This window comes from Sturnus vulgaris, chromosome 16 (assembly GCF_052056855.1).
Source record: "Sturnus vulgaris isolate bStuVul1 chromosome 16, bStuVul1.hap1, whole genome shotgun sequence".
NCBI lineage: Eukaryota > Metazoa > Chordata > Aves > Passeriformes > Sturnidae > Sturnus > Sturnus vulgaris.
The window spans coordinates 5,299,891-5,318,033 of record NC_142258.1 but is presented as its reverse complement, the minus strand read 5'-3'; the positions used below and the strand labels follow the sequence as shown (position 1 = coordinate 5,318,033).

At 47.1% G+C, this 18,143-nt stretch overlaps 1 long non-coding RNA gene across 1 annotated transcript; it reads left to right on the top strand.

The window, feature by feature from the left end:
• The first annotated feature begins 7,956 nt into the window (after positions 1-7,956).
• On the top strand, positions 7,957-11,329 carry LOC148221890 (uncharacterized). The gene is made up of 3 exons (XR_015807144.1): positions 7,957-8,385; positions 8,487-8,581; positions 10,889-11,329. It is a non-coding gene; the product is annotated as an uncharacterized LOC148221890 (long non-coding RNA).
• The last annotated feature ends 6,814 nt before the right edge of the window (positions 11,330-18,143 follow it).

Sequence of the window (18,143 nt, the reverse complement as noted above, 5' to 3'; positions counted from 1 at the left end):
AAAAAATCACCCCTGGAAAATCCAGTATCACCAGGCTGGCTGGTGAGCTCTTGTGTCCACTCACAAATATGATCAAACTCTTTAGCTTCTCCTTCAAAACACATTTTATGTGTGCCTGGTGATCTTGGTTTTCATGCTCATTTTGCCCCTGGCAGCTTGTCTTTGCAGCTCACTGGAGCTCAGTGACTAGTTTTCAGTGCATTTCTGGACTGTCAGTTTGTTCCAAGCTGCAAAGTGATTCTCCTTCTGTAATTTGAGGACTTTTATGAATTGAACATCAAAGAAGTCTGTGAGTCCTGCTCTGTCTCTCAAGACTGATTCCTGCAATTAGAGTTTCCCTAAATCCTTTTAAATTTATCATTGCTTTCACAAATCCAAGCCACAAAGTGCTGGAATCCTGAGCTGTTTTATTTCCTCACTCTGCACATCGTGGCTGGGTGTCAAGGGTTGGGACAGACATTTCTGGCTTTAGTGGGAGCTCATTGTTTGCTTCCACATCTGGACTAACATGAGAGTGGTTAGAGGAACCAGGTGTGAGAGCCCAGTCTGGGGTAGGTATATCTTGAAGGACATTTGGAAAGATCCAAACCTTCATCCTCATTCTGTTTGTCTTCAGGATGTTTATGGACTTGGTCCAGCAAATCCTCCTGCCTGGTGTTTGACAAAGACCACACAAATGTGGAGAAAGGCCAATTTCTGGTAGGTTTTTCCTGATGCTGAGTGAGGCTGTGTGTAGGTGGGTCCCCAGCCCTGATCTGATCTGTGCACTCAGCTGTCATGTCACTTGTGGATGTCACTGGTCCTCTGGCTTGAGAGATCTGTCCTGCTGGGTTGGTTGTGTGGTTAATGCCATGCTGCAGCTTCAGCCCTACCTGTGCTTCCTCCACCCCTTCCTCACCTGCAGCACCAGCATCCCTTACTCATGCTTGGATCCCATGCCATGGGAAAGTAAATCTGTAAGAGCGTTTTGTTTTAATAGACATTGAAAATTAATGCCTAGAGATTACTGTATAAAAGGACCCAGGCAGAATGCCTCCCTGCTTCTGCCACTGTTCTCTGCCTACATCCATTTTGTAGAAGCTTTTGAATTGCTTCTTTCTGACTAAAATCTTTCCACAGCAAAGATGTCCTTGATTGTGCTATTTTAAAAAGTAATTTTCCCCACCCTTCAAAGTTTTTATCTGCAGCGTTTTATATTTTCTCACTGACTTAAATAGCCTGGTCTCTCTCTTTCTCAAAGTAGAATAGACAGTGCCTTTATTTATCCTGTTGGTACTTTAAACTGCAATAAGATAAATGGGCACAATTATAGATGTGTACCAGAAAAGGAACATGTGTTCTAGCATATGTGATACTAACCTAAGCAGACATCTAAATGTACTTCTCAGATAACAAACATTACACACACACATATTTATTAAACTCAGCAACAGCCTTTGCCATCCTTTTCAGCTACTTTTAAACAGCTGGTGAACTGTCAAAACCACGTTAAATATTTTAATGAACAAGTTAAATATTTTTAGTTGTTTCTCTGATGGTAGTAAAAATCCAGGATGCAGTAACTAACTGCTTTTGTGAAATGCTCCAGGAAAAGCAGAGGATGATTTTATTTGGCTCTAAGTTGTGAGCCAACTTTCCCTCTAAAGGATTAAGCTGAGCTCTGCACCTGAGACCCAGTGAGCCACACCAGGCACGGCAGAGCCTTTGCTGCCTCTGAACTCCTGGGATTTGTGGTGGGGAAAACCCCTTGGACTCCCTCCCCTGGGATTTACTGCAGGTTAACACAGAGGATTAGATCATGGAAAGCTGGTAAATGTTTATTTACGGTGCCTGGGTGTTTATGGGGCTTTTCTGCTCTGCTCTTGAGTTCCCTCTCCACAGACCTGGTCCCAAAAGCCTGGGGAACAGCACAGGTGTGACTTGGGCTGTGCAGACACGTGTGGCAGAGGGGCCTTCCAGTGCTTCAAGGCAGGCTGGAAGCTCCAAGCAGCAACGATTTATATCACTAAAAGTCAGAAAGGATTTGCAAAGCATCCGTTCTATTGCTATTTAAGTGCAACAGAGAAAATCCACAGTGAAAAGGCACAGGCCAAAAGCCTTTTTATGTTTAATATACATAAAAAAGTTGAGTATTATAACATGTGAGCAGGAGATAATGACAGGTGAATAAAAAGAAAGACAGCGACGTATCTAGCAAAGTGTCAGATTGATAAATAAATGAACAAAGACAGGAGAATAAAAGGCTGTTATGAAATATATCAAATCTGATGGGATATGGATCGTGTTGCGGGAAGTTCAGTCTTCCTTTGCCGAGACAGGAGTCAAGGACAAACAGTTTGTCTGCGATTACGAGCTGTCCTGGCTGGGGAAATAAATACACCTGGAAGATGGCTCTGTCCTTCCCCCTGCCTGCTGCCAGCACGGCAGCACCCTGGAAGTTAATACAGCACAATTTATTATGGGTGGCGTCCCCCATGCAGAATTATTACAAACTACTTCTGAGTGGATTACGGGCTCTCATGCAAAACTAAGAAATAAAGAAAGCACAGCTCAGGCTGCACCCTCACATCTGCAGAGGGGAAGCAGAGCTGGAAGCCAAGCGAGAGGATCGTATTTTCCTATAATGGAAGAATGATTGATTAAGCAGAAAGTGGAGGATTTGGGGAGGAGCCTGTGGCATCCTGCTGGAGAGAGCAGGAGAAACCAGCCATGGACATGTGATGGGTCTTGAAAATGAATCTCAGCACCACAGAGAAGCTCATTAGAGTGTGGTGGATGCCCAGGAGTTGTGGTCCCTGCCAGGCAGCACAAGGACAGCAGGGCTGGGAGAGGGGCCATGCCACCAGTGACCCTCAGGGGAAAGCTGCTGTTTTGGGGGATGGTGATGGAGGCAGGTCAAACTCTCCTGCTGCACTCTGAGGAACCAGAGAGAAAGCAGATCTCTCTTTGGAGGGAGCAGGCTCCTGACCTTCCTGCCACAGGGAAAGGATGATCTGAGGAGGGGAGCAGGGCTCAGCCCAAGCAGTGGCCAGCCTGGGGCTTCTGCTTCCCTGCAGCACAAGAGCCGGAGGGACAACAGCAAGGAAAAATCCAGCTGGCCATGTGCAGTACAGTGATATTGGGGTAAATGAGGGTTACAGAGCCACCTGGAATAGCAGGAGCAAAGGATATCAAGAGGGGCAGAGAAAGGGTGTTGGAGGGTGTCAGCCAGCTGTGGTGGGGGCTGTGTTTGCAGCTGTCCCAGTGGGAATGTCTGTGAGCAAAGCTTTTCCCCAAGGCACACAGGGAGAATGGCTGAACAAACAGGGAAAAAAAAAAAGTGCTACAGTGCTTTTTGATGCCAAGATGAAATTTCCACCAAAATTGAGAATAATGAATTTACAGGAAATTGTCCAGGCATAAGTTGGTGCAAGACTTTTGAAGAACCATTCACAGGACACCAGCAGCCATCTCAGCAGTGATGGAAACCTATCCCAGAAAAGCTCAGAAACGCTGTGAGGTTAAAGGCTTGGCAGGAGCTCTGAGCAAAGAAGTTTTAAATTTTCCAAACCTGGTTTCTGAGGAGGATTTCCCCGTGTTGAACCAGACCTGAGGTATCACAAACTGTTACAACTGAGCTAATTGTATTAGTGTTTCATCACTCAGCATCACTGAAAATCTTGTCCTATATTTTTTGTGCTATTTTTTCTTTTCCTCTATTTTTTTTTTTTGTAAAAGTGAGACTTATAACAAATGCTGTCAGATTTACAAACACAGGTCTGATCTGCCAAGTCCTTCTCACAACAGGATCCCTGCTCATCACTCACAGTCCCAGGTCTGAGGAGGAGGTTTTGTTAAGAGACTCAGTAGAAAAATGTTTCTTTGTCTCTGTCAGCTCTACTTGGCAGCAATCACCGGGCAGGCAGCCTCCTCTATTAGGATTGCTTTCTGTGTCAAACACCTCATCATTAGAAAGTGAGGCTTGAATGTTATTCTTTAAGCCTTAGATCAACTGTGGAGGCTGAGATGTAATGGAAAAACCTGATGCTGGAAATTCTCGAGTCATTATCACAATTTATACTTAAAAGAGCTCCAGTTTTATAGCAAAAAGAAAAAAAATTCAATTCATTTTAATCACTGCAAAGATTATTAAAAGGTTTTGAATATTATTTATTGCATTTCTGTACCAGCTCTAATTCACTCATTAATTCTATTCATCTTGAAACTAATTTTAAACTTCCAAAATTTACCGTAGCATTTTGAAAAGTTAAAGTAACTTTCAAGATGAATAGAATTAATGTTTTCTTTCTCTCCTTACAAACTGTTTTCACCTTCAAATACAAACCATGACCATACCATGCTAATAGCTGCAAATGTATTCTCTGTTTAAGGTTTCAAAACCATTACTTGACAGCTGACGTGGAACATAATTTCAGTCTCATTTTCAGTGAGAGACAGTGCAGCCTCCTCTCCGAGCTGCAGCCTCCAACGCTTACTCCAAATACATTTCCACAGATGAGGATGTGGAATGAAGCTTTTTTCCCTCTGCTTCCTCCTGTATATTTTCTGTTTGCTCTGTGTTCCCTCTGACCAAAGACCATTACAGGTCTGTAGAGTCTGACATAGCTGTCATAAATTTGGAGAGTTTACTGTGTGGGGAACATCTGGTTCCTAAGAAAACAAAGTGTTATTTTCCTGATGGCTGCAGGAGAATGTCTGGGTTTGATCCACCTGTGAGGACTGATTATTTTTTAAACTTCATACCAGCACACAGGAGGTGGATGCTTCCTGGATCCCGTGGCATAGCTCTGCCAGAACTGGCCTTCATTTCCTAAATTCTTCAGGTTAAAAAAGTTTCTCTCTTCCTTGCTAAATTTCTACAGGACCTGAAGGAGCAGGCATGGTTCTTTCTTTCATTGAACGATCCCAAATTCCTTTCTGAAACGAGGAAAACCTCAGCAGAAGCAGCTGGAAACTGTGTGAACAGAGTGTTTTCAGTTTTGCATCATTGGGCAGGCTTCTGGGGCGGTGCTGTGGTGAAGGTGAATTCCTTCTCACACCAAAAGCTTGCTGTTCTTTGTGATTGCTTTCATCTGAAGATGTTAAAGGTCCTACACATGAACCCAGTTTTCTGATAAACCCCACGCTGCCTTTCTTCTGGCAGTGAGATTATTTGCAATAAGAGTTTCTGGAGCTTTGGGTGTTTTATTTTTATGTTCTGAGATGATGGTGTGTCTGTAGCAAAAAGGCAGCAGAGCTTATTTCTGAGCAGCTTCAGGTGTGTACACGAGTGGTCTGAGATATATCAGTTATTTGGAAAGGTCTGTTGGTGACACATAACTGCGAAACTGTTCTCATCTTGGATTTTGTAAGGTCATCACTGTGTTCAAGCCTGCCTCTCATGCTTTGCTACAGCTACAGAGTGAAGAGGGACATATATTGTAAACACAGAACTGCAGAAAGGTCCTTGGTGGGTACATTTATAATTTAAAACCAACAGAGGTGGGTTTGTGGGGGTTTTTTTGGGTGCGTTCTTTTTTTTTTTCAGGCCGAGTTTGAATCTGTACAGAACCCTTCCAGTTTTTTCCAGATATTGTTGTGAAATTTTCCCTAGGATGGTTTAGGCCCGTTGGAAATGCCACAGAGATGCTCTTGCCATCCATAAACCACAAAGGTGAAGCTGGATTTGGCCCAGCTTTCTCTCATAGCCCACGGAATCCCTCTACTCTTGGTGGGAAGTCAGGAAGAAAACCACAGAGAAGCAGTGGATAAGAGTGCAATTATAGAGTCCAGAGCAAATGTGGATGGGGTTGCCCAGCACCCAAACCCTTCAAAAATTGGAAACACAATACCCACAGCTGGAAAGCAAGATGAGCCAGACATCCTGGGCAAGGCTCTCAAGTGGTGAACAAAGAGCTCTCCTGAAGATCTTCCATCTTGACAGGTCCCCTGGGCTCCTTTCACTGTCTGGTGGCCACTTCTGCCATGGCTGTAATGTGGGATTTTTGCTGGATGAAACCTCTTCCTGAAGGAAATGGGGACAAACCCTGTTTCTCCTTGTGGTGCTGGGCTATTGGAGTGCTCAAATGCACTGTGGCAGAGCATAACTCTTTTTTATGCTTGTGGTCACTTGCCTTGATTTTATATGTGACAAGTCTGGCAGTGTGGGATATAGAGCAGGGGGCCCCCAGTGTTGTCAGGGAACGTGTCTGAGCGAAGCATTTTGTGGCTTGGCTCGGTCTATTTCCTAGCTGGAATATTTCCACCAGCTTCCTTTGGCCGTGCCCGAGGCTCCAGCTTGTGGTTTCTGTGTTTCCCTTCCCCTGAAGACCGCTGTCTTCTCTTGGAGGAGGGCGGTAGCACAGGGAATGATGCTGCTTTTGTGCTTTCTGCACGTTTGAGATGGAAGTTCCTGCTGTTCCTCTCTGCCCCACGTACAGATCTGTTCCAGGAGAGAAGCGGATGCTGCAGATTGCCTTTAGCACCAAGTTTAAGTGGATCCTGCTCGGCAGCTGCCACAAAATTTATTCCCAGGAAAGGAAATAGATGTCTAATGCAAGTGAGCACACCTGAGCTAGCTGGGTGTCCCTGGCACAGAGACTTAGGCTGGGAAGATGTGGCAGGAGAGCTCCAGCAGGATGGATGCACCAGGTTGGTATCTCAGCTCCTTGGTGGGTTCCCCCTCCAGGTATAGCCCGGGATCATGATCAGGAGTTCAGGTGGAGAATGAACCCTCTGCATCTCAGATGAGCCTCAGCCTGTCTGAAAATGCTGCAAACCATCTGAGGGAATAAAGACCTCTTCCCTGTGCCAAACAAAATTGTTGTAGCTGGTGGCTGTGCTGACCTGTCTGGTTTTACCCTGCCCAGCTGCCTCGCACAGCACTGCAGCAGACACGGGCGCCAGCACCTGTGAGGAGGATGAATGTCACCTCTCCTGAATTTTGTATGTCTAAATCTTGGTGTCATGCTCAAAGATCTGCTCCCACCTAAAAAGCTTCTGTAGCAAAGCAGATCTGCAGCAGTGTTTGCAATGGGGGTACAGGAGCTGGCAGCCTCTGAAGCAGAGATGCTGCAGGACTGAGAAATGGGTCTCCAGCTTTATGCTTGATTGGGAAGTTTGGAAAAAAACCCCAAAACATAAAAGGGATTATTATGCTGTTTTTCAAGCCAAAAATGCAAGCAGTAATTCAGACATGAGGGAAGCTGTCATTGCCCATGGCAGCTTAAGGAAACTGGCCAGAGAAAGGAAGTGCTGTGTGCTGAGGTAGCACAGGGAAGAGCCTTAGAGTGACTCTCGGGCACCTGCCAGGACAAAAAAGGCACCAGCTGCCTTCCAGAGGCCTTGGATGGGGTCCAGAGTTAGAGCAGTGCCTGATCCCTAAGCTGCTGGGTAGTTGAGGAAGGCTTTGTGATTTAGGATGGCCATTGCAGTTTAAAGTGTTGGCATTATGTTGTAAATACAGTTTAGCTGGATGATGCATTTCCTGTTTCAGTTTCTGATTTCAATTACAAACTCCGACTGGCTGGATACCATCATTACTAAACTGAAGCCTTTAATATTAGAGGAAAAAAAGTTTCAAAAGTGAATGAATTGACCTGTCACTTATGCAGAGTGCCCAACTCAGCAGTGCAAAGGTAAAAGGCAGAATAACCTCAACCTCTGGATCTGTATCTCCAAATACACAATAACAGCAACTGCCTAATTCCCTTTAAAGAACAGCCATAGAAAATAAGACTTCATTTTTGATGAGAAGTCAGTGGGAATTACTTGGATTGTACGGCAGGAAAATGGGATTGAGAAGACAAAAATGTGAGGTTTTGGAGACAGAGCAGGTAGATAAACTCATATTGGATTTGTGCTTCTTTCTGTTTAAGAAATGTGGCTCTTACTATGCCACTGGTTTTTAAGCAAAGCTCTCCATTGATTTCAGAGGGGTATCCTGCCCAAAAATCAATGGCAGGAGATGCCCCCATGTATTTATTTACCCTGATTTGGTCATTGACTTTTAATAACTCTGCAGATCCTAACAAGGCAAAATGCCAGGGCAATGTTGCTGGAAATTTAAGTCAGGAATTCCCTTGGAAATCTCATGTGGCAGTGCCTAAATACCTCATTTTTCAGTAACCACCCCCAAAATGCAAATTGTTCTGCTCTCCAGGTGAACATGTACTTTTTTTCCCTGAGTGATCACCTATCCATCAGAAAATTGGGAGTGGGAGGGGTGCGGGGCAGGCTGATTCTGCAAAGCTGCCTGCTAAAGCCCTGATTACTGTTATCAAGCAAAGAAGCAGTCCAGTTTAAGCTGCTAGGGTTTCTGACGAGCAACAGGTTATAATGAAGGAAGGCAGAGGAACGCGTGAATGAGCGACTACAGACCCTGCTAAAGAGAGGATTACACTGAAGGTACGTTCCAGGGAAGAGACTGCACATTTCAGGGCAAGGCAGCAAATGGGCTTAAAAATAATCTGAATTTTTTTCTTTCCCTCCCAATCCAACAAAGATAGAGAGTGTAAGATGCTTGTGGAGGGCAGGTCAGCACATCAAACAGGCTCTGCTGGCGCTGCTGGGAGAGGTGAGGGAAGGATCCTGCTTGCCTGGGGTGAGTCAATGAGGTTAAAATGTGTGCTCTTACCCAGCTGGTCCTGGTGGTGTGGGGGTGTTTGGCTGGGTATCGATACAGCATCTCCCCAGGCACATCACTGTTGTCTCCTCCTTGGCTTTGCTACATTTTCTGGTGCGGTGGATATTATCTCAGCAGTCCTCTGGTCATTTTGAGTCCCTAAATAAGCCAAAGGAAGATGGCATTTTAGGATTTGATGGGAATTTACAGTGAGGAAAAGCTAAAGCTGAGAATTGTAACACGGTGGCTGCTTGGCAGCAACTGCCTGTGGCAGGGTTCTTTCCCTGAGATAAATGCACGGCCCTTTCCCCTGTGGCAGTTGAATAACCCACCTTGTATCTACTGTAAGGGAAAAATTGGGTGCATGAGTATGGACTGGGATTGCCACAATTGTGGTTCAAAGCCCATTTTTGCTGGAGATGTCTGTTCTAACAGCTATGATCCAGAAATCAGTTTGGTTTATGGCAAAGAGAAGAGCCTCAAAATGGTTCAAAATCCAGGAGAAAGGCTGATTTTTGCTCTTCTTACACCATGAGGGTGATTGTAGCAATGTGAAGATACACCCTTTACTAGCCAGAGATAAGGCAGTGCCCTTTGCTGTCTGAAGATTGTGCAGGGCTTGTGTTCTTGTCAAACGGAGGAGGGATACAGCATTCCTCTTTCCACTGAGCTTTTGAGCAGGCACTGATACATTTATAAATGGCATGTGATAAGCTCTAAAAATGCCACTTTGAAATTGAACCCAGAGAAGTGTGAACCATCTCAAACAAAAGTGATTCGCCTTGGTCACTTGACAAGTGCAGATGGAATTTCTGGTGACAGGAAGAAAACCAAGGCAGCACCAGCCTGCCAGGCACCCCAAAAGCTCTGGTGAGAAGGAGCCACTCCTGGCCCCCACTGTCTCTGCAGAGCCCTTGCTCCTGTCTAGCTGTCTCTCTCGCTGATGGGAAGGATGGCTCTGAGCAGGAAGAGCTCAGGAAGCAGCAGCAGTGTCCAGGCAAGGCACAAATCTGTGCTCAGCTGCGCCAGGGATCGATCCCCACTCTGGGCATCCCTGCACTGCACGGCTCTCACTCATCACACGGCAACAGGCGAGAAGTGCCCTGCACACAAACTGTCAGAGAGAGGCACATGGATCACGGCTTCCTTGTGAATTGGATGAAGTTTCAGCTCTGCTGCAGCTCCAGGTATTGCTGGTGTTGAGCACAGGCTGTGGCAGCCTGGAGAACCAGGGTTATAATGCACTCTGTGCACGGTGTCACCCTACTGGAAAGAGGCTCATCAGAACATGGCATGTCAGTTGTCACTTCACTGGGAACAGGTGAAACCCTATTATCAGTACACTGTCTACAGACTCCTGCTGCATCAAAAAACAGCTCGTCAGTGCTGTGTGTACAAAGATGTCACTGGTTTCTGCTGAACTGCACACAGGCTGTTCCTGCAGCTGCCTGATGAGTACAAAACGTGGGAGCAGCAGGTGAGGGAGCATCCTGGGGCCAAGCTGGGGCTCTGCTGGGAGCATCTGATGTATGTGGGGGGACAGGCAGCAAGGGTGGAAGGGAATGGGACAATTTCCTAAAGACCAGGATTTGGTTGCCTCTTTCATGCCAGAATAGGCAGCTAAACCTGGACAAACTACACTGTGGAGGCTGAATGTGGCCAGAGACACCCCAATGTGCTGCTTTGTGGGGTAGTGGTGATGCTTCTGAGAGCAGGGTTTGACCCATGCCACTCAAGGAGAAACACAGTCTGAGGTCTGAGACTGGCTGGACCATTGCTCCTGCTGACTCCACCAGCAGCAACTCAGTCTGGTGCTGGTATCGAATTCCTCACTTCAGGAGTAGCAGCCTGGAGTCTGAGGATGGCATCACTTCTTGCGGCTTAGTCCTGAATTCTGCATCCCACCCTTCGCAGACTCTCCTTCCCATCTCCTCTGCTTCTCCCACAGCACCACTCGGCTAATTTCTCGAGTGGGACACACTAATCCCATATTTCTCTGGTAGTTACTTCCTCCAAAGCTGCCTTGGAAACCCAGGTGCCAGTTCCCCCCCGCTTCTTCCCCCGAACAGGGAAAAGAGATGGCGAACGGCTTTCTCTTGATTGTGTCGATGGGAGATGATTTTCAAGGTGAAATTTCTAGTTCAGTTGAGTCACTTTCATTCAAGGCGATGAGCAAAATGTCACCCCCACACTGAACCACACTCAATGTGCTGTTCTCCTATTGCATTTAAATTTACTCCACTTTTCCTTTCTGACACCTGTTTAAATCAATATCTTCCTCTCCAGGTCGTGGGCAGAATGTGCCTGGTCTCTCCGCACAGCGCTTCTCAAATCCACTAAAATCAACACAATAATTGAAATATTTTCAAGCTGATTACACCGCTGCCTGAGGCTAGGCTGGTTGCTAAGGGTAAGCTCCCTGGTTGCTAGGGGGAGTAAATCATCTTGCATTATTTGATTTTTGTTATAGATATGAAACCGCTACTCCCTCGATTAAATGTCTCTCAGTCTAACACCTATGGGACCTGGGGAAAGAGAAAAGAAAAGCAGCAACCTTGACCCTGTCAAATAAATATCTCTAACTTTTCCTGTCCTCCGGCTTCCAAACCAAACCTGTCTACTGATTTTTTTTATTTATTTATTTATTATTTTTTTAACCTGACTTTAAATAACAAAGCTGTGGGGACAAGCAGATGAAGAGAGGAACTGTCTGTTCCATTAGAGGATCTCTCAGCTTGGCTAAACACTCTCTATTTACTCCAAACACAGCATGATGGGGAGCTACAAGGATCTAATAGCCTTGAAGATGTAGAATTGCACCAATTACAGTTCCTATTCAGCCCACAGCTCATGAGACATCAGCTGAAATCACAGGGCCAAATCCTGCTCCTAGGTCTGCAGAGTGCAGATCTGGAGCATCTCTGTGGCAAAGAAGGATTTCTCCAATTATTTCTGTGGATGCACAGGAGCAGAATCCTGTTGGACACTGCTGAGGCGAGGTGTCCAGGAGCCTGAATGTGTGCTGGACACTTTGCTGGTGGAGCTGGAGCTCCTGATGCATTATTAATAGGAAAGCAGTATGTGGGGCATATCCCTATGCCTTGGACAGTTTAAAGTGCCTCAGCTCCTCCTGTGGTTTCGTTATTCTCTTAGTACAACCATTTCCTGGGTGAGGGTATTATCCCTGTAGGTCCCCTCAGAAATTAACGTGGTCCAGTAAATCTGTTACAAGCCATGGTAGGACCAGAGGTATAAGAGCCTCTTCTGCCATTTGTGCTGGAAACAACCAGCAGCCCAGGGTGTTTCTGAAGCACAAGGTTACAGAGGGAAGCTGACTTGGCATAAAATCTTCTTCCATCCCCCAAACCCCCTCTTAATCCTCATAACTACACTTGGCCTTCCCAGCACTGCCCAAAATCCTCCTCCTTATGTGAGAAAACTGAGGTACCAAAATTGGAGCGCTGCAATTTGCCTCGGGTTGTGCAACCAGTCCCACCCAGACACCTTTTCCCTGCTCAGCTGCTGCAGCATTACCTGGAGAGGACAGGCTGCAGAGCCCCAGCCCATTGCAGCAGGCCATGTCCTTCCCTCCCTGAGCCTATTTCTCAAAGGACAGCTGTAATCTACAATGGACAGGAACAGCAGTAATGTAAATATTGAAAACCCTTTAGTTACAACTATATGCAACAGCAATATCTCCTCTGCCATGTCACCTGATCCCCCAGCTGGAAACAAGGATGCAAATGCCATGAAGTAAGTGATGTCAAGAGCTTCAAAAGCTGCTGATGAAATAGGTGCAGAGAGGTACTCGCTGCAAACCCTGGCAGAGGAGAGGCTGGAGGTGAACAGCATCATTAGCACAAATGAGCCAGGCCAGGCTCAGCCCAGCCCAGACTGTGTTCAGCAGCACGTTCAACTCTGCTGCTCCCTCTGAGCTATGCCAGTCACAGTGCTGCTTTTTGGGGTTATCGGTCAACACATGTGGAAACATGCAGGGCACGGAGAAGTGGGGTCATCAGGAAAGCCTTGTGAGCCTGGAGGATACACCTCTTCCAGCCTGGCTGTCTGTTCTGCCCTTGTTTCCCAAAGTTTGCAGGCAGGATCCCTCTGCAGGATCCCTGCACCTGTGCCACACATTTAGTAGGAAATGCCTGCAGCATTAAGAGCATCACAATCGAAATGATTAATTGTTTAATATATTGCAAGCTGGTTACCCCCTCTGGATGTGCCATGTAACAAATGGAGTCGGAGGAGATCTCACAGTTGTGAGCTCCTTGTTTGATTTTTAGCCAGCCAGTGCTGGTGGTTTGAGCTCACAACCACAGCCAGTGCTGCCATCACCTCCTCCAGCAGCTGCCTCACCAGCCCTGGGCTTGGTGTGAGCCTGGGAAATGCTGCTGAAGGATGGAGCCAACCAGTCCTTCCAATACAGGTGTGTAGCAGGGGTCAGGGCAGATGCTTAATTCAAGCTGTTACTTATTTTTATCAAAGTGTGGAGACTTGAAGGAAAGCACAAAGTATTTAACTGAGTGGAATGCTCCACACCTGACACACAACAAACAAAAGGGATATAATGTGGGGTTTCACTTATGTATCTAATTTACTTAAAATCCATATTAAGTACAATTTCTATTTCAATATTGTACAGGTCACACTTTATGTTAAAGTTCCACTTATAAATAGTTTATAAAGATTAATAGATGTTTTCATCAATAACTAATCAATAGTTTAGTGACAGGAAAGCCCAGCAGTGGGGATTGCCCCAAGCACTGTGGGCATTTTGCTCTGGCTTGGTGATGCTTGACCCTTGTTCTGGACTGGGACCAGCACTGTTGACAGTGGTGGGATGCAGCACTTCTCCATCACTGGTGGCAGGTACCCTGTGGTCATGGAGGGGCTGGCTGGGCTGTAAATAATCCACATTGCAACCAGGGGGGCTCACAGGGGAAGACAGCCCCGATTCTGACCCCCTAAACTCCCAAGAGGGCTGTGGTACAGGGTCCAGCAGCCCCGTGGGTCTGTGGGGCCAAGTGCTTCTTTCTGAGCATCTCATCTCCTGCTGGAATTTTTGGGGGAGATCTGTATTTGTACACGAGGAATATATTTTTTTGAAACATAGTTACGATTTATTAAAAGATTCTTCTGAGGAGTAGTTCTGTATTTTTTTAATACACCTTTTTATCATACACTTTAAGATTCGTGTCCACATGGGCACTAGAAAGAAAATGTAATTATCTCTTAAAAGAATACAGTCAATTTAAGGAAGACAAATATTAATGTTATATAAATGGATTGGTCAGAGGTTTCCAAAGCAGAGAGGTAGGTGCCCATTCCTCCGATTTTCTGGAGGAGCTGGGTGTCTAATGCCCTGAGTCAAATTCCTTACATAAAGCTTCCAGAACAGACCCCGTAATTGAATATTAAGTGATTTTTTTCATGAGTTCTTCTTTCTGTACCATGATCATGGTAATTCAACTGGTAATGCTCAAATGACAAAACAATTGCTTGGCAACTTGACCGCTCTGGAAACCAAGAGAAGCCATTTAGCAAAGCCCAGAGCCAATGTCTTTGCCTCCAAAACCTCTTCTGCATGTGAATCTTTGAAGAACTTCTCCATTTTTAATGGCCAGAAATATCTGCCTGCTAAACTTTAACTACAACTGTACCCAAAGCCCGTCTGTCTAGCAGCAGGTGGGCTAGTGCGAGTCACAGTCCTGCTGGGATACAGCCAGCTGTTCCCAGGAATGAATCTCAAGTAAATTAACAAACACCACACAAACCTGTCAATTGAATCATTCTTGATTACTGTAAATGCAGGGCTACCCATTAAGGAGCTTCTCCCTTTATGCAGAGGGAGTTTCTTTATGCCCTGAGCTTGTAACTGGGGTGGTGACACCCCAACCTCTGGACAGAGGGTGCCTCAGGATCCATGGGGGAAGTTCACTCAGACCAGTGAGTTTAAAGTGGTGGAGGTGTCCCAGAGGGTTTCCTCACATCTCTGAAGGTTCCCAAAGGGCTCATGAGTTATTTGGGTGTAGTCAAAGCTTCTATTGCCCAGGCATATCTCCCTCTTTTTCCATTTGGAGGCTTCTCCTGGGCAATGAGTGGATCAAAATCCAGGACACCCTCTCATGCACCAGCCATTTCACACTTGGTGGGAGTACATTGTGGGGAGAACATCACCTTTGTGGGGATGAGAGAGCTGCAAACACATTGCATTGAAGGCAGGAGAGCTCCTGGTATCAGACAAGAATAGTTTACAGAGGCCTGTAGACATCATATAATAATCAGGGCACTGGGTGAGAAGCAGAAGGTCTTGGCTCAACATCTGTCTGTCCAATGTTTGGTTTTGTACTTGAGCTTTGATGGCGTGTTCAAGCCTGCTGTGTGAAATTATGGACCTCCTCTCGAGGGTGGATGGCAGCCAAATCCCCGACTGCTGGCAAAGCCATGGCAAAATTCAGCTGAGGTTGTCTGCCTGCTCTGCCTGTGGGTGAGAGGTGCTCTGGAGTGAGGGTGTGGGAGAGCTGCAGATGACCAAGGTGCCTGAGCAGCAAAAAAACAGGGGTTTAACCACAAATTGAGTGAAAGTGGGTAGTGGAGAAGCACAGAGAGGAGAGGAGAGACCTGAGAGGGACAGAAGGTGCTGGTTTGTGCCAATAACAGTGACTTTGAAACAACAGAAGGGTAGACAAAAATGCATTAAAGGAGGGAGAAAATGGACTGTCAAAAGATAACAGGCAGAGCAAAGAGAGGATGTGATCTAAGAAAATGTAGAGGGCGCACAGCAGGGAGAGAAGGGAATTGCTGTGAGGTGCTTGAGGACAGAGAATGCAGAGGGCACCAAAAAGACTGTTCTAGACCCAGGCCTCTTGCTCTTGCAAGGTCTTACTGTCACCTTCCCCTGGTCAAGCTGTGGTCAGGCCAGTAGCCAGTGCTCCCTTTTGGAGCTGTATGAAATGTGTCCACTTGCCTGCAGCCTCTGGTGTGAGCTGGGGGCAGAAGCTTGGGCCTGTGGAGAGAGGTACTGGATGTCTATGTATGACATCACTCCCATATTTCTGGCTGTTGGCAGCCCTCAAACTAGAAATGACCTCAAACTGGTTAATGCCTTAGTTTAATGGTGTTTCCTCCATGTCCCTGTTTGTTCTTGCAGTTGGTGATGGAAGAGAGCAAGGAGCAGTGCAATATTGCCTTGACCCCGTGCAGCAGAGCACATTTGGATAAAGCAAGGTCCTTCCCATGGAGGAAACATCCTGTTCCATGCACACAGTGGGGAGCCCATGCAGGGTTGAAGGCCACCCCTTGCCTGCCCTCCACGGGACCAGTTTTGCAGGGTGGCTGCTGTCCCACCAGTGGCAAAGGGTGAAGGTGGGACATGCTTGTGACATGTGCAAAGCTCTTGATGCCTGTCCCCAGACAGTCTCCAGGCCTGATGCTTTGCTGGGTCTTTGTAGGGAGTTTTGGTGCTGGTTCATTCAGCTTTGGGCAGCCTGGGAATATGAGCTTGTCACATCCTTAAATGACAATTGAACCTCAATTTAATCCCATGCAAGTCAGCAGAGACAGAGAGAACAGGGTCTGAACCACACGGATGCCAAGGACTCCCAACCAGAGCAGCCCCACTGAGCTCAGGGAGAGCAGAATCCATCCCAGGCTGGAGTGTTTTGCTCATGAGGATGTGTGGGAGAGGCAGTGTGGCCATAACCTCATCAGTGGTCTGTCGATGTGGATATTAACAGTGTGTTTCCCCAGCTGCATCAGTGTATGTGTTTGTGTATACAGACTCAATTTATGTCATTGTGTAAGCAGGTAAGTGCTTGTGCCAGCTTCTGTGAGATTTTGTGAGAAGCGTGCTTACATGTTTGGATAGATTTAATAACAGCATGCATGTGTGTGTGTTTATATTTAGACAGGCTCATGGGAAAGGCTTAGCACACACAGAACAGCATCGGGATGTCCTGGCTGAGGAGGGTTTCTGGAGGCTTCTGGATGGCAACTGAGTCTGCTCCTGCCCATCTGTGTGACATTCCTGACCCTGTGTCCCAGCCTGCTTGATGATGGTCTCATAAATGGAGGGAGAGGATTTGTGTGTGTGGTTTTGGCACTGGAAGTGAGACACGTACATAAGCCCTTTCATTTTGGTGGCTGCCTTGGGAAGTTGTATTTGCAAGATTTCCAAAGGGCAGATACAGAAGGGTGATGCTTATGGACCCATAACAGCATCCCTTCATGTCCTCCAAAATTCAGTATAGCGTGGACAATGGGACCAAAAGTGCACAGCTGAGTGTGTATTACTGATCTAGACAGCGCCAACACGTGTGTGATTTTTGTGCCATTTCTGACTTGTTCCTGCAGCACGCAGCACGTCCCAGGTGCAGGATGCTGCCCCACACATTCCAGTATAACAGGGCACTTCCCAGCACATCCCACTGCAGCTGAGGCACGACTCACGGAGTCGAGGAAAACTCCATCTCACCTAGAGGGTATCCACAGCCAGTCTGATGTGCATCACGGCCCGTTTGAGGCTGGAGACAGCAGCCTGTTTGATGTTGCACGTGGTTTCACACCGTCACCTTTCAGCAGGTGTGTTGCACTCATAGACACGCGTTTCCAGAATCACAGAAATTCTGTCTATATTTGAAATACCCGTGCTCACCTCAGGCCCAGCGGGGCTGCCAACGGGGTCTGCCATGGGCTGGCCGCGGTGTGGGTGTTGCTGCTGGGCTGCTTTGGGGGCAGAGGTCTCAGTCCGCACCGTGCAGCTGCTGGGGACACTCCCGTCCCGAGCCCCGCCACCCTCTCTCTTGGACACCGCCCTGACTTTTGTCCTGCCTTTTTGACATCTGTGACTTTAACGGCGACACGGAGCCAGCACGGAGCCCTGCTCGGCCCCGCCACCCCGGGCTGCCATCCAGCAGCATCTGGCAGCCCCGGCCGTGTCAGCAGCGCAGCCCCCGCCGCTGGCAGCCCCATCCCGCCGGCGCCCCGCCGCTCCTCCGCGCTGCCGGCCACTCAGTGGGATCAATAAGACACCTCCGACTCCTCTATTTACAAACTAGCTGCCTTCAGCAGCCAGGCTGTTTAAGCACTTCATTCCCATTCAGGAGGGCCATCTGCTGCCTTTTGCTGTAAGTCTCTCTGAAAACCTCAGCCTTGACAAGCTCGAGATATGTCAGCGCAGTTATCAGCGGAAAGCAACATCTGCCGTGCCTGACACCCACTATTGTAGGCCATTTAATCTGTCCCCCTCCTCCCTTTAACTGCAGACAACAGCTCCCTATATTATATTTTCCCACTCAATTAGCACTATCATCCTGCTGAAATAGAGGCCAATTTACCTTTAATGACATCATTGTTAGGAGAGTGGCAGCCCTGGCCGGTGGCTGGCGGGAGGCAGCGCGTCTCCGCAGCCTATCCGCGCTGCCTTCACCCCGACCGCAGACATTGTTTCCGACAGTTCGCAGAGGCAGTGTGGCGGAAAATTGAGTCCAGATTCATTAGTTTTTTTTTTTTTTTTTCCCTCCCTGCTCCCCCCACC